General features: G+C 40.9%; 1 protein-coding gene across 4 annotated transcripts in view; it reads right to left on the bottom strand.

Moving 5' to 3' along the window:
• Positions 1–17492, bottom strand: part of Ankib1 (ankyrin repeat and IBR domain containing 1) — a 124108-nt gene extending 106616 nt beyond the window's left edge. Inside the window, exons 1-3 of one of the 4 annotated variants that reach the window (XM_039107955.2) lie at positions 17263–17394; positions 16000–16168; positions 15803–15881 (exon numbers count right to left, since the gene is read on the bottom strand). The gene's annotated coding sequence lies outside the window, so the exon portion shown is untranslated. Of the gene's footprint in view, positions 1–15802; positions 16169–17262 lie in introns of all 4 variants that reach the window. The other 3 variants (XM_063286386.1, NM_001134781.1, XM_006236049.5) reach the window with 3 other exon arrangements.
• Positions 17493–17508: the final 16 nt, after the last annotated feature.

Genomic DNA, 17508 nt, shown 5'->3' with positions numbered 1-17508 from the left:
GAGTGCATGTGCAGAAGTAAATTGCTAGAAACCAAATTCCTGGGTTCATAATGAGTTTACCATGAGAAAACCTATGGTATGTGTTCTTCTCTCATTTAATTCACATGCAACTCCACCTACATTTTACAATAAACTAACAAATACTAAACAGGTTTTAGAAACTTAGTTATTTTGGAAAGGCTTAATGGTAACCTGAAAACATTCTAGAGGGACGCCCCAGTTAGAATCCTGGTTTTCTCATTTACTAAATTAGAGTCTACTATATGTGTAGATCCTTGAGTCTCGATTGGTATCTAGACGAAGTCATTTATATTTCCATATACTTTTGTGAATCCTAAATCTTAAGTGTTAAATTCATTTCTCATTCTACTGCTATAGGAACCAAATATAATATTTTTTCCTTAGGTCAACTGTCCATTACCAAGGCCACAAACCTAAACTATCTCAAATTAGAAACTCTATAGTAAAAAAAAAGAAAGAAACTCTATTGTATCAGAAACAAAACTCGAATCCCATGTCTACTTACTTTATATCCCATATAACTTAATGAAGTAATAAAGATCTTACAGAAATATAATAGCCTGTATGATTAACAAAATTATGAAGATTTGAGTCTTCATCCATCCGTGCTACTCTATATCCTGAAGAGATGGAGCTTAAGTGCTACAGTGACACTTTCAGATTGAAAAGTCAATCTATAATTCAAAATATAGTCTGACAGATTACTTGAAAAATCTAAAGCAACTGTGATGTTTATATCAAGTACACAAATTTCAAGACTTATTGGGCCAAAAGAAACCAAATTAAGATACCAGATCCTTCTGTAGAACCCAACTGCTCCAAATAAGGAAGCTAAGAAACAGTGGCTATGTAAACTCAAGTCTATGAGAGGCTCAATTACCGTGGCCACAAAACTTTCAATTCAGGTTAAAAAGGTAGAAATCAGTATCGATTTTTCTTGAAAATATGACCAAAAAAAGTAGCAATGGCATTACTGTAACTCCTGAAAGCAAGATGTATGTCAATCTCTTACTCTGCCTGTTAGAAAGCACTGTAATCAATGAAAGCGATCAGAAATGCATATATGTCACAGAGGACTAAAAGATGTTTAGTTATTCCCACCAAGACACATAGAGTTAGAAATTACAATTTATGCCAGGGGAAAAGTTGCCCTCTCCAAAAACAACAACAACAACAACGACAACCAGTAATTTCAAATACAAACAAAAGAAAGGCACAGGACAAAGTGATTTTTTAAAAATGAAACAGAACAATTAAATATTCAAAGTAAAGATTTAGATGTGATTTCCAGATTCACTTCTTGGAAGAAAGATATACTTTTTAGAGAAATAAACTCGTAGGGAAAAAGTACTTTTGGCCCACCTACCGCACGCCTATATACAGGGAAATCCCACAGAACAAAGCAAACTGAGTCACAGAGCCATGGGTTTACAGTTTGCACACAGTAACAAGGTGTCATTTCCAAGCTATCAAACCAGGAAAGGGAGAATGCTGCAATGCCTAAAAGAGTACAGGAAGACTTTACCAAGAGACAGCTGAGTAAAGAGCTAAAGGAGAGAGGCATGCGCCATCTGCAAGTAAGAATCTTCCGGATAAAAAGAACAAACTTGGATGCTCAAGTACAGAAAAGCGGTGATGAGAGTGAGGAGTCAGAGAACTAACAACAGCAGCTAAGTTCTTGGGAGATTGCTTTAAATTACTTCATTTTTATTCTGGGTGAAAAGGAAAGCAACTGGAGGCTTTTTGCAGGGAGGGCGATGACCTTGTTCCATTTAACCTGGCTGGCAGACTGATGGGAAAACAAGAGGCAGGAGCCCATTTCTAAGCTGCAGCAGTAACCCACTGAAAGCTGGCTTGGCAGAGGGCTTGGCAGAGGGGATAGCAGGAGTGGTGGGAGTGAGCGGTTATTCCAACTTGGGATGCACTCCGCAAGTAACAAGGGTGGAAAAGCGAGAAGGACTCTGTGGCTCTGTGGCTCTCTGTCATCACACCTGGAAGGACGGAGCTATGAAGGAAGTACTGTGAAGGAGAAGTGTGAGGGCCAATTACATCCAAGACACATTAGACAGTACATAAACAAACACACACAGGGCTGGGGATTTAGCTCAGTGGTAGAGCGCTTACCTAGGAAGCGCAAGGCCCTGGGTTCGGTCCCCAGCTCCGAAAAAAAGAACCAAAAAAAAAAAAACAAAAAAAACAAAAAAAACAAAAAAACAAACACACACAAGACAGAAGTGGAACAGACGAGTCTAAAGATAATATTTCCCAATTCACAATGTATAGACAGAATTAAAACTGCTCTTACAGAAATATTAAATAAAGTGCCTTATTTCCATACAGTTTTCCAATTTAAAAAGCTACGATTTTTCTCTTAGTGTCTAATGAATAATATTCATTATTAAATACTCATGTTAAATAGAATCAGAAAATCAATTATGGAGACAGAAATATATGCGACCAAGTGAAAGTAGTAAAGGGTATGAATAGGAAAAGTACATAAAGCATCACAACAATGTCAATGTAAGTTTCAAGTTACAAACAGAACACCGACATCATGGTATGTGCTATATTTAAAAAACAGTCCTTAATGTGTAATTGATGCTATTTAGATCCAAAAGTAAATATATACTAAATGACTGGGTCTCTTTAAGTCATATTCTGGCCAGCAGACAAATGACTCTCCAAATGAATGGACCCGTACTGTCCCTCTCACTCCAGCATGTCTTGCACAAGATACGACATTAATCTTCTATGTCACCGTGTAACAGGTAAAGAGATTGCTTCCTAAAGGAACATTGACTTCTCACTTGGATCCACACAGTAACAACAAAGACCAGGAGAAAAGCCTGGCATCTGCCTTCATTCTGTATCTCTTTTACTTTTCCTACTTAGCTTTATGCAGATATATTAATCACTTAAAGACTATGTGTCCAAAAACTGTTGATAAAAGGTAGAACAGTCCTCTATTTTTAGTCTCATTCCCCTTCAAAGCTGAACGCACAGAGAATAACTAGAGTATTTTACTGTCAGTCTTTACAAAGCCCTGCTCCATACCTTAGCCTTCTCGCTGTCTTACAATCACCAAGCAGGAACGGTGAAGTCCTACAGACAGATGGAAACTGAGGCTGCTTCTCTCTAGCAACAGAAAACATCTGCTCAAATGATATGGGCTTCTTCACAGTCCCTTACAGAAATGGAATAGAATTATAAAGCCCACTTGAGCAGTTTGAACAAGAATACTACTCTTACAGAGGGCCTGGGTTCAGTTGTCAGCACTCACACTGGGCAGCTCACAACCATGAATAACTCCAGGTCAAAGGGATCTGATCTTCTCTTCCTGCCTCTCTGAGCATTTGCACACATGCATAAATTTTAAAATCATTTAAAAAATAAAATAAAGACTTAGTGGTTAAGAGCACTGGCTGCCCTTCTAGAAGTACTGAGTTCAACTCCTAGTAATCACATGGCGGCTCATGACCATCTGTAATGTAATCTGGTGCCCTCTTAAGATGTGCAGGTGTGGTAATGGGGGTTTACAAAAAAATGTGCAGGTGTACATGCAGATAGAGTGTGCATATACATAAATAAAAAATCTATTAAAAAATAAAATTGTACTAATCAGAGTTCCTCAACTAAAGCACAAAACAAAGAGAAATGATTGAGAACTTTCTTAAATTCTCCAAGAGATTATACATAACCTTCTAAAGGCTTGGGAAGAAATAATTTAACTTCATGCCCTAGATAACAGAAATCCTAGAAGGATCTGGGAACTTGTTAGAAAAAACTGAGGCCCCCACCCAGATGCCCAGAATCAGAAACTCTGGATGGAAGGCTCAATGATTTGTGTATTAAGAAACTGTCTACATGACTCTAATACATGCTAACTTGGAGAATTCTAGCTTAGAGCCCTAAGACTCAGTTTTCTTAAGGAGTCAAGTGAAAAATACTATTGGACCACATAGTTATTGAACATTGGAATCTTATTTTTCACCTTTTCTTATCTTTTATACCTGACACTTAACACATGAGCAGTTAAGAAACATCAGGTGTTCCTACTTCCTGAGTTGCCCTGCTTCTCATCATTACATCATATCAAATTATCAAGCTAAAACCTTTACCCTCCTTTCTTATCCCTCCATATTTTATATAAACACACACACACACACACACACACACACACACACACACACACCCCAAAAAAATCATGTTAAATCTGTGGCCAGCACGTCAAGTCCAGTCTGGAGTAGAAGCTTCCTGTGCCCACATTAGTCCCACAGAGATCACACTTCTTTCCAGAAGCAGAGAGAGCCTGAGTCTAAATAGTAATTCTACTTAAATGATTTGGTATATTTAAATTAGGAAGAAGAAATCATCTCTAATTTTACAATTGTTTTGGGGAATCCGCTAATCCTCACATAGTTATTGGCAACATACACTCTCTTTTTTTATTCCTCATTCTGAACAACGAATATGGCAGGGGAAAGAAGAATCTTAATTCTTATTAATTAACATTAATAAATGTTACTCTATTGTCCAATAGCATGACACACCAGTCTAGAATCTTGTCTTCTGCTGTCTCATCAGTTCAATACTAAGTTTCTCAGAAACTATCCTAGCATGTTCACAATAACTGCTTCATTCATGTAATGTGGCAATTTTCTGGCCAACAGTTATCTCCCTGATTATTCTCCATCCCACGCAGAGAGTGCCTGTAGAAAATCAAGAGTGGAGTTGGTTGATACTTTCTGTCCCCACTGGAAACTATTTTAATTGTATTCTAATCTTATTTTACAAGATTTCTGAGGTAGAAGTAACATACAGACAGTAGGTCAAGGGGGAGGCAGTGTAGAATAAATACATGGAAAGAATATGGGACTTAATGAGCTCAAGTCTTTTTAAAAACTTCTACAATTATATTTATTTCTGTGTGTGTGCAAATGCATTTTGAGGTTATATGCACTATCAGAGGAGAGGAGTGGTCCTCTCCTTCCACCATGTAATTCCTGAGGACTGATATCTAGTTGGGGAGTCTGGCAGTAAACACTATCTAACCATCCAGCCCTGAGCTCCAGCCATAATTCAAGCTTTTGTAGCCCTCACTTTATAAGACAGGAGCCATAGTACTATTATACTATTGATAGTTAGACTGTATTTTAAAACACAAAGTCGAAGTCCCACACCGGCGGATCCCGGACCGCAGCAGCTCTCTGCTCCCAAAACCCGTGGGAGAGAGACCTCACCGCCTGATCAGGTGGGCACTCCTGAGGCTGCAGAGCGGAGGAGACCACCAACACTGCCCACCCCTGCCCACATCCCTGGCCCAAGAGGCAACTGTATAAGGCCTCTGGGTTCCCGTAGGGGAGGGCCCGGGAGCGGCAGGACCCCTGCGCCTGAGACACTGCCGGAACCTGAAGGAAACAGACCGGATAAACAGTTCTCTGCACCCAAATCCCGTGGGAGGGAGAGCTGAACCTTCAGAGAGGCGGACACGCCTGGGAAACCAGAAGAGACTGCACTCTGTGCACATCCAGGCGCCAGAGGAAAACACCAAACGCCATCTGGAACCCTGGTGCACGGAGGCTCCCGGAAAGAGCGGCGCAGATCTTCCCGGTTGCTGCCACAGCGGAGAGGACTTAGGCAGTACCCCACGAGCAAACTTGAGCCTTGGAACTGCAGGTAGGACCAACTTTTCCCCTGGAAGAAACCTGCCTGGTGAACTCAGGACACACAGAGGCAAAATTCCTCTAAGGCCGGGCACTTCCTGTGTTTACCGGAAGTCCCACACCAGCGGATCCCGGACCGCAGCAGCTCTCTGCTCCCAAAACCCGTGGGAGAGAGACCTCACCGCCTGATCAGGTGGGCACTCCTGAGGCTGCAGAGCGGAGGAGACCACCAACACTGCCCACCCCTGCCCACATCCCTGGCCCAAGAGGCAACTGTATAAGGCCTCTGGGTTCCCGTAGGGGAGGGCCCGGGAGCGGCAGGACCCCTGCGCCTGAGACACTGCCGGAACCTGAAGGAAACAGACCGGATAAACAGTTCTCTGCACCCAAATCCCGTGGGAGGGAGAGCTGAACCTTCAGAGAGGCGGACACGCCTGGGAAACCAGAAGAGACTGCACTCTGTGCACATCCAGGCGCCAGAGGAAAACACCAAACGCCATCTGGAACCCTGGTGCACGGAGGCTCCCGGAATGAGCGGCGCAGATCTTCCCGGTTGCTGCCACAGCGGAGAGGACTTAGGCAGTACCCCACGAGCAAACTTGAGCCTTGGAACCGCAGGTAGGACCAACTTTTCCCCTGCAAGAAACCTGCCTGGTGAACTCAAGACACAGGCCCACAGGAACAGCTGAAGACCTGTAGAGAGGAAAAACTACACGCCCGAAAGCAGAACACTCTGTCCCCATAACTGGCTGAAAGAAAACAGGAAAACAGGTCTACAGCACTCCTGACACACAGGTTATAGGACAGTCTAGCCACTGTCAGAAATAGCAGAACAAAGTAACACTAGAGATAATCTGATGGCGAGAGGCAAGCACAGGAACCCAAGCAACAGAAACCAAGACTACATGCCATCATCGGAGCCCAATTCTCCCACCAAAACAAACATGGAATATCCAAACACACCAGAAAAGCAAGATCTAGTTTCAAAATCATATTTGATCATGATGCTGGAGGACTTCAAGAAAGACGTGAAGAACTCCCATAGAGAACAAGTAGAAGCCTACAGAGAGGAATCGCAAAAATCCCTGAAAGAATTCCAGGAAAACACAATCAAACAGTTGAAGGAATTAAAAATGGAAATAGAAGCAATCAAGAAAGAACACATGGAAACAACCCTGGACATAGAAAATCAAAAGAAAAGACAAGGAGCTGTAGATACAAGCTTCACCAACAGAATTCAAGAGATGGAAGAGAGAATCTCGGGAGCAGAAGATTCCATAGAAATCATTGACTCAACTGTCAAAGATAATGTAAAGCGGAAAAAGCTACTGGTCCAAAACATACAGGAAATCCAGGACTCAATGAGAAGATCAAACCTAAGGATAATAGGTATAGAAGAGAGTGAAGACTCCCAGCTCAAAGGACCAGTAAATATCTTCAACAAAATCATAGAAGAAAATTTCCCTAACCTAAAAAAAGAGATACCCATAGGCATACAAGAAGCCTACAGAACTCCAAATAGATTGGACCAGAAAAGAAACACCTCCCGTCACATAATTGTCAAAACACCAAACGCACAAAATAAAGAAAGAATATTAAAAGCAGTAAGGGAAAAAGGTCAAGTAACATATAAAGGCAGACCTATCAGAATCACACCAGACTTTTCGCCAGAAACTATGAAGGCCAGAAGATCCTGGACAGATGTCATACAGACCCTAAGAGAACACAAATGCCAGCCCAGGTTACTGTATCCTGCAAAACTCTCAATTAACATAGATGGAGAAACCAAGATATTCCATGACAAAACCAAATTTACACAATATCTTTCTACAAGTCCAGCACTACAAAGGATAATAAAGGGTAAAGCCCAACATAAGGAGGCAAGCTATACCCTAGAAGCAAGAAACTAATCGTCTTGGCAACAAAACAAAGAGAATGAAAGCACACAAACATAACCTCACATCCAAATATGAATATAACGGGAAGCAATAATCACTATTCCTTAATATCTCTCAATATCAATGGCCTCAACTCCCCAATAAAAAGACATAGATTAACAAACTGGATACGCAACGAGGACCCTGCATTCTGCTGCCTACAGGAAACACACCTCAGAGACAAAGACAGACATTACCTCAGAGTGAAAGGCTGGAAAACAATTTTCCAAGCAAATGGTCAGAAGAAGCAAGCTGGAGTAGCCATTCTAATATCAAATAAAATCAATTTTCAACTAAAAGTCATCAAAAAAGATAAGGAAGGACCCTTCATATTCATCAAAGGAAAAATCCACCAAGATGAAGTCTCAATCCTAAATATCTATGCCCCAAATACAAGGGCACCTACATATGTAAAAGAAACCTTACTAAAGCTCAAAACACACATTGCACCTCACACAATAATAGTAGGAGATTTCAACACCCCACTCTCATCAATGGACAGATCATGGAAAGAGAAATTAAACAGAGATGTAGACAGACTAAGAGAAGTCATGAGCCAAATGGACTTAACGGATATTTATAGAACATTCTATCCTAAAGCAAAAGGATATACCTTCTTCTCAGCTCCTCATGGTACTTTCTCCAAAATTGACCATATAATTGGTCAAAAAACGGGCCTCAACAGGTACAGAAAGATAGAAATAATCCCATGCGTGCTATCGGACCACCACGGCCTAAAACTGGTCTTCAATAACAATAAGGGAAGAATGCCCACATATACGTGGAAATTGAACAATGCTCTACTCAATGATAACCTGGTCAAGGAAGAAATAAAGAAAGAAATTAAAAACTTTTTAGAATTTAATGAAAATGAAGGTACAACATACCCAAACTTATGGGACACAATGAAAGCTGTGCTAAGAGGAAAACTCATAGCGCTGAGTGCCTGCAGAAAGAAACAGGAAAGAGCATATGTCAGCAGCTTGACAGCACACCTAAAAGCTCTAGAACAAAAAGAAGCAAATACACCCAGGAGGAGTAGAAGGCAGGAAATAATCAAACTCAGAGCTGAAATCAACCAAGTAGAAACAAAAAGGACCATAGAAAGAATCAACAGAACCAAAAGTTGGTTCTTTGAGAAAATCAACAAGATAGATAAACCCTTAGCCAGACTAACGAGAGGACACAGAGAGTGCGTCCAAATTAACAAAATCAGAAATGAAAAGGGAGACATAACTACAGATTCAGAGGAAATTCAAAAAATCATCAGATCTTACTATAAAAACCTGTATTCAACAAAACTTGAAAATCTTCAGGAAATGGACAATTTCCTAGACAGATACCAGGTATCGAAGTTAAATCAGGAACAGATAAACCAGTTAAACAACCCCATAACTCCTAAGGAAATAGAAGCAGTCATTAAAGGTCTCCCAACCAAAAAGAGCCCAGGTCCAGACGGGTTTAGTGCAGAATTCTATCAAACCTTCATAGAAGACCTTATACCAATATTATCCAAACTATTCCACAAAATTGAAACAGATGGAGCCCTACCGAATTCCTACTATGAAGCCACAATTACTCTTATACCTAAACCACACAAAGACACAACAAAGAAAGAGAACTTCAGACCAATTTCCCTTATGAATATCGACGCAAAAATACTCAATAAAATTCTGGCAAACCGAATTCAAGAGCACATCAAAACAATCATCCACCATGATCAAGTAGGCTTCATCCCAGGCATGCAGGGATGGTTTAATATAAGGAAAACCATCAACGTGATCCATCATATAAACAAACTGAAAGAACAGAACCACATGATCATTTCATTAGATGCTGAGAAAGCATTTGACAAAATTCAACACCCCTTCATGATAAAAGTCCTGGAAAGAATAGGTATTCAAGGCCCATACCTAAACATAGTAAAAGCCATATACAGCAAACCAGTTGCTAACATTAAACTAAATGGAGAGAAACTTGAAGCAATCCCACTAAAATCAGGGACTAGACAAGGCTGCCCACTCTCTCCCTACTTATTCAATATAGTTCTTGAAGTTCTAGCCAGAGCAATCAGACAACAAAAGGAGATCAAGGGGATACAGATCGGAAAAGAAGAGGTCAAAATATCACTATTTGCAGACGACATGATAGTATATTTAAGTGATCCCAAAAGTTCCACCAGAGAACTACTAAAGCTGATAAACAACTTCAGCAAAGTGGCTGGGTATAAAATTAACTCAAATAAATCAGTTGCCTTCCTCTATACAAAAGAGAAACAAGCCGAGAAAGAAATTAGGGAAACGATACCCTTCATAATAGACCCAAATAATATAAAGTACCTCGGTGTGACTTTAACCAAGCAAGTAAAAGATCTGTACAATAAGAACTTCAAGACACTGAGGAAAGAAATTGAAGAAGACCTCAGAAGATGGAAAGATCTCCCATGCTCATGGATTGGCAGGATTAATATAGTAAAAATGGCCATTTTACCAAAAGCAATCTACAGATTCAATGCAATCCCCATCAAAATACCAATCCAATTCTTCAAAGAGTTAGACAGAACAATTTGCAAATTCATCTGGAATAACAAAAAACCCAGGATAGCTAAAGCTATCCTCAACAATAAAAGGACTTCAGGGGGAATCACTATCCCTGAACTCAAGCAGTATTACAGAGCAATAGTGATAAAAACTGCATGGTATTGGTACAGAGACAGACAGATAGACCAATGGAATAGAATTGAAGACCCAGAAATGAACCCACACACCTACGGTCACTTGATTTTTGACAAAGGAGCCAAAACCATCCAATGGAAAAAAGATAGCATTTTCAGCAAATGGTGCTGGTTCAACTGGAGGGCAACATGTAGAAGAATGCAGATCGATCCATGCTTATCACCCTGTACAAAGCTTAAGTCCAAGTGGATCAAGGACCTCCACATCAAACCAGACACACTCAAACTAATAGAAGAAAAACTAGGGAAGCATCTGGAACACATGGGCACTGGAAAAAATTTCCTGAACAAAACACCAATGGCTTATGCTCTAAGATCAAGAATCGACAAATGGGATCTCATAAAACTGCAAAGCTTCTGTAAGGCAAAGGACACTGTGGTTAGGACAAAACGGCAACCAACAGATTGGGAAAAGATCTTTACCAATCCTATAACAGATAGAGGCCTTATATCCAAAATATACAAAGAACTCAAGAAGTTAGACCGCAGGGAAACAAATAACCCTATTAAAAAATGGGGTTCAGAGCTAAACAAAGAATTCACAGCTGAGGAATGCCGAATGGCTGAGAAACACCTAAAGAAATGTTCAACATCTTTAGTCATAAGGGAAATGCAAATCAAAACAACCCTGAGATTTCACCTCACACCAGTGAGAATGGCTAAGATCAAAAACTCAGGTGACAGCAGATGCTGGCGAGGATGTGGAGAAAGAGGAACACTCCTCCATTGTTGGTGGGATTGCAGACTGGTAAAACCATTCTGGAAATCAGTCTGGAGGTTCCTCAGAAAATTGGACATTGATCTGCCTGAGGATCCAGCCATACCTCTCTTGGGCATATACCCAAAAGATGCCTCAACATATAAAAGAGACACGTGCTCCACTATGTTCATCGCAGCCTTATTTATAATAGCCAGAAACTGGAAAGAACCCAGATGCCCTTCAACAGAGGAATGGATACAGAAAATGTGGTACATCTACACAATGGAATATTACTCAGCTATCAAAAACAACGAGTTTATGAAATTCGTAGGCAAATGGTTGGAACTGGAAAATATCATCCTGAGTGAGCTAACCCACTCACAGAAAGACATACATGGTATGCACTCATTGATAAGTGGCTATTAGCCCAAATGCTTGAATTACCCTAGATCCCTAGAACAAAGGAAACTCAAGACGGATGATCAAAATGTGAATGCTTCACTCCTTCTTTAAATGAGGAAAAAGAATACCCTTGGCAGGGAAGGGAGAGGCAAAGATTAAAACAGAGACTGAAGGAACACCCATTCAGAGCCTGCCCCACAGCTGGCCCATACATATACAGCCACCCAATTAGACAAGATGGATGAAGCAAAGAAGTGCAGACCGACAGGAGCCGGATGTAGATTGCTCCTGAGAGACACAGCCAGAATACAGCAAATACAGAGGCGAATGCCAGCAGCAAACCACTGAACTGAGAATAGGTCCCCCGTTGAAGGAATCAGAGAAAGAACTGGAAGAGCTTGAAGGTGCTCGAGACCCCAAAAGTACAACAATGTCAAGCAACCAGAGCTTCCAGGGACTAAGCCACTACCTAAAGACTATACATGGACTGACTCTGGACTCTGTCCCCATAGGTAGCAATGAATATCCTAGTAAGAGCACCAGTGGAAGGGGAAGCCCTGGGTCCTGCTAAGACTGAACCCCCAGTGAACTAGACTATGCGGGGAGGGTGGCAATGGGGGGAGGTTTGGGAGGGGAACACCCATAAGGAAGGGGAGGGGGGAGGGTGATGTTTGTCCGGAAACCGGGAAAGGGAATAACACTTGAAATGTATATAAGAAATACTCAAGTTAATAAAAAAAATAAAAAATAAAAAAAAATATTCAAATTAAAAAAAAACACAAAGTCCTTGATAACATGCATATATTTATATAAACATTTAATATTTAATTAACACAGGAACATACTTCAATATACCAGATGAAGTTCCATTCTTTTTAGATCCCATACCTAATTATGTTATAACCAGATTAACTTTACCAGACAACAAACATGATTTTATTCTATTTTAGAATACTATAAAGGTCCTTGCCCTAAAGAAAATTCCTGGCAAAAGCCAGCACTTATAAGTCATTTTCATTTTGAGGCATCTGGATCATAGCTCCCCAGCCTCTTACTAAGTTACACAATGTCTAACTTGGTCATACGCTGCTGAGCTTACCACCTCAAACTGTAATTCGGCGTTTGTCTGCTTTCCTGGTTATGTGGTAAATTCCCTGAGAACAAGAACTACATCACACCCAAGGTTGGTTCGTTTGTCTTCACTGGTGCTAGAGGTTAAATTCAGGGCTCTGCACTTGCTAGGCAAGCACTCTGGCTTGACCTTGTTCAGTTTTATGTGCTCGAAATATTATACTTATATTTAAAAAATTTTAACACTACTTATTGTGTAAAATGATTAAATTTCTATGTTTCCTAAAACATCAGCTTCCAATTTAACAATATAATCAATAATATTCACCTTTCTGTTTGAAATAACTTAGTGGAGGGGGGCATGAAAACCTTTTAAGCACCGCACCAGAGATTATAGGGGAGGACACACTTTTAATCCCAGCACTCTGGGAGGCAGAGGCAGGCAGATTTGTGAGCTTGAGGCCAACCTGGTCTACAAAGTGAGTCCAGGACAGTCAGGGTTATATTATACAGAGAAACCCTATCTCAGTAAACCAAAAAATAAAAAAATAAGAGAGATTATAGAGAAAAGTTCTGAGTTCTTAATCTAAATAAAAATTCATGTCACATGAAGCCAAATCTGCTTTATTTTCTAAAAGAGAATAAAAAACAATTCAGAAGAACTTATTGGGGTATAAAAGGGCAGGGCTCTGTCTTGGCTCAATTCTAGAGATTACTAGGTATGATACAGATAAGATGAGCAGAGGCCTGGACGAACAGAGAAGAAAACAGAGAGACTGCTACTCAGTCTGGGATGCCATCCTAAGGCCACAAGGAGATAAGCTGAGATAACCAAACAGAAAGACAGATGAGTGCGTATTCCTGACAGCTCTGTGGAGCCACCATACAGCTCCAGACAGTCTACATCTGATTTCCCACTGCAACGGGACATCCTCTAATTTGTTGTTTGTTTGCTTTGTGACATTAGGCTATCTCAGCCTTGGCTATAGAGTAAATTTAAGGCTAGTCTGGAAAAGAACTCAAAACAAAACAAAAAAGGGTATGTATACAAATGTATTGCATATGTATGCATATACAATTCATCTATCCTAATCACATACAGCAAAAGGAATTGGATGCACTCACATTCCAGTGGCAATGAGCATAAGCTCCCAAATTTTTTGTTATAAATATCTATCAAAAGCAAGGCTCCTTGTGGAAATGACTGATTTCAGGGGTAGAGCAAGCAAAGCACAAGATGAATCAGGAACAATTTATTCTGCTGGAAAGGAAATGCACAGTGAACCAGATAGGACCATGATGAATGGGTGTAGCAGCCAGTTTAAAGATGCACCCTATGGCTAACTGGGGTCAACTGAAATAGCACAATGGTGAAAGCAGAAACAACTGACAACACCTCACATAAAATCAAAGCCACTTAATCTCCATTTCAGTGAATAAAGACTCGAAGAGAGAAGCAGCTCTCGATAAGGCATCAACTTGTGCATGAAGAGGGGAGTAAACAGTAATTGCTAATCATCCTAAAAGCAGTTATTTTAGGTAGGAATCATCAAGGATATGAAGGCCAGCAAGTGAAGGGTTGATAAGAAATAAGATAATAGCACAATCTTAGAGTTTATTTCCACAGCTATATCTTGTTATGTTACCTGCTAGTGGCATGGTTTGAGAAAGAAAGGAAATCTTGACACTGTGTGCCTCTGTATGAAATTCAGGAGAGCATCACTTGGCTGGGGGCGTGAGAAAGTATTTTATAGTTGTAGGATGAGGGTTATGCCAGTAAGTTGAAATCATTTCAAAATTACTGTTAAAATTCTGAAAAATGTAATATACAATACCTCTTGGTAGGAAAAAAAGCTGGGAGGCAGCTATCATGCCTGCAGCTACAGACAAAATGAAACTTTGGTTTAAAGCAGCTATATATCTTCCTTTATCATACTAAATGGATACATTAACAAGGAAGGCAATATTTGTATACCTTCAGTGTATTAAAGTATATTACAGGTTTTTTCTTCATGTATTTTCAGTGGGCATTTACAGCCCAATGATAAAGAAAACTTGATTTGTTCATCTTTACAGACTAAGCGTCAAACAAATGTATAGTTTTGTTGCATGGGAATTCTAATTCCAGCATCATTCCCATCAGAGACTTGAATAATATCAAAGATTTTTACAAGTGAAACAGAAAGACTGTGAGTTTCAAGTGTGTACATGCAGTAATTTGAGTAATAGCAAAGATTTTTACCATAAGTGAAACCGAAAGTCTATGAGTTACAAGTTTTGTGTGTGTGTGTGTGTGTGTGTGCGCGCGCGCGCTCACACATGTGACAGAATAAAAAATGGCAAATGTCACTGTCTTTTAAGAAATCAAGAAGTATTAACAATCTGTTCTATGATCTCAAGAACAGAAAAGCATGGGATCAGTAGTAAAGGGAACTGGACAAAAGAAGAGCTAGCTCTTATCAGATTTTGAGTTTTAAAAGTGAACGAAATGTTTGGAATACAAATGAAGCTCTGGGAGAAAGTGTTAGTAGTTGTGAGCTATGCTTCTAGAAAAGTTAGGGGCTCCAAGAAACCGTTAGACTGAACTGTATCAAAATGCTACTGGGCCGTAATTTCTTCTAATAACAGGAGGATATCACTTTCAAGTCTGAAGAAGTATTTTCATTGCGGAATCGAAATCCTCCAAGACATTTAGATAGATTCACAGTCAAACATTGGTAAATTCAAGGAGACAGGGAATCTTGACATACTCATCCTTGTAGCAATAGAGCATTAATCCTGATCGTCACATGCAGTTAGGTAAAGGTTGAATGAAATGAGGTAAAGAAAGGAGCAGGAAATAAAATATGTAGGGTGGGGAGGGAGGCGGTACTGTTCCTCAAGTTAGGTCATTCTGAAAGGGTAAACAAGAGACCTGAGCATTCTGAGGATGTTACACAAACTCCTCCAGGGTGAGACGATTCTGAGCTGACTCGAAATTGTCAGAAAGACTAAACTTTAAGCTAGATGAATGGTGCATGTACCCTCAAAGGGAAGAAAATCAGTCAAAACATGGTGGAAAGGTTTCACTCCATTCAGGGAGATCAGAGAAACTTTATTCATGCTTTTCCATCAACTGTATTTACTCACATATGAAAATAACTTTGATCCTTTACCTACAGGCAAGCTGTATAAATATGGGTGAGCACACCCAGGAAGGGAAGAGGAGAGACAATCACCTCTCAGAAGGGAGGGTGCCACAGGAGCATAATAGAACTTTATCTCCACGGCTCACCTGTTCATAGTCCTGATTTTATAAGACTGCATACATGACTTCAGGACTCATTCACAGCATAAACTCAAAGTTCTCAGAGCTGTGAGGAAACAAGTAAAATAGGAACAGTTGGTCCTATCTTTCCCCTTTGTCCTAAAGACAACAGAAATTAGTGAAATTTTTTAAAAAAAAGATTGTTCCGTGTAACTGCCCATTACCTCGGAAAACACTCAGAGCTTCTTATTCCGAAGCTGATTTTACAGAAAACAGAAGGCGCACCTTCAACAATGCACTCAGGTCCACACAGTGTTGGGCTTCTGTGCCAAGTAAAGTACATTTCCAGATTGACTGTTACAGCTACATCTTCTGAGTCTGCTTCAAACCAAACTAGGAAGTGTAAAGTTACAAAACTGAACGGCCCAAGATCAAGGTTTGTCGGGGTGACTAAACATATTTATTGTTCTTAAGGAAAGAATAGTTTCCAAGAAAAAAAAATCACCAATGCTAACATACTACCTTAGTTTACAGAACAATATCAGAACCTAAAACGTACAGAGTTACATTATTTTTAGAATTATCATTTGCTTTCCACAGTGCCTTGAAAAGCAGTTAATGCATGAAGACACAGGACAACTATTGTCCATTCACTAACAGCATTAAAATTATATTTTAACCTAATTTCTGGAAAGTTCTGCAAAAGTAACCTAAAAATAAAAACTAAAATTTAATGAGAAAAAGCCTAGTCAAACAGTAATCAAAACGGTAAGAAATTAACAGTATCCAAAGTACACTAACTAAAAATTTACATGTTTTCACAGTCGGTCTTCAGATTTACTAGTAAAGCTTTTCGGGAATGGGTGTTTCAATGCAAGATTTCTTTCAACATGCCATTCCTTAAGAATGAAGCATCTCTTCGGATGCTTCATTACTGCTCTAGCTCAAATTTTCTCCGACTCAAACATCAATGTATAAACAGTTCACACATACAGGGAGAGGGATGAGGGTACAGAGGAGCGTTCATTCTTCTGTTTGGGTGGCAAAGGCAACAAATACAAAGGTTCAATGGTGCCACCTGCACCTATCCCCACCCATGACAGTTCTACAGAGCACTTTTAACCTATTCGTTCCTCACTACTTAAGGTCAACGGAGTTTCTGGAATCCAAAGCTTTCCAGGTCCCAACCAGGATTGCCGAGGCTGTGGGGTCCGGGGTTCTGCAGGAAATGAAGGAGGGCACGAATCTTTTGGGGACAGAGGGACAAGGCGATGTAGACGTGTGTGGAGGATGGGACGCGCCGCGGAAACCGGGAGGCTTGCAAATTCGTGAGCGCGAGAAACCCCGTAGGGTAGACAGGATGCTGTGCCTGTTCGGGGAAGGGGAGAGAAGGGGCGACCGGCACACTAGCAAGAGACGCGGAAGGGCGTGAACTAGGCAGCTCGAGACTGCCTCGGCCAGAGCCGAGCCGGGAAGCAGAGACTTACGGTTACTTCTCCCGGCGGGGACCGGGGTCGCGTGAATTCCACAGATCTGCAGGTCTTCCTCTGCCGCGGCCACCTGCCTCTCGCGCCGAGCGGGTGACCTCCGGTCCACTCCGCGCCCCACCCACCCGCCGCCAGCGGCTGCCGGAGCCAGAGGATGCGCGCTGGAGGCCCGCGGGAAGCGTTGCGCGAGCCCGACGCGCCCGGCGAGCTCACACTGGGCGGGCGCCCCCCATCTTCTCCCGCTGC

This window comes from Rattus norvegicus, chromosome 4 (genome assembly GCF_036323735.1).
Source record: "Rattus norvegicus strain BN/NHsdMcwi chromosome 4, GRCr8, whole genome shotgun sequence".
In the NCBI taxonomy this organism is placed as follows: Eukaryota; Metazoa; Chordata; class Mammalia; order Rodentia; family Muridae; genus Rattus; species Rattus norvegicus.
This window is presented reverse-complemented; position numbering and strand designations above follow the sequence as displayed.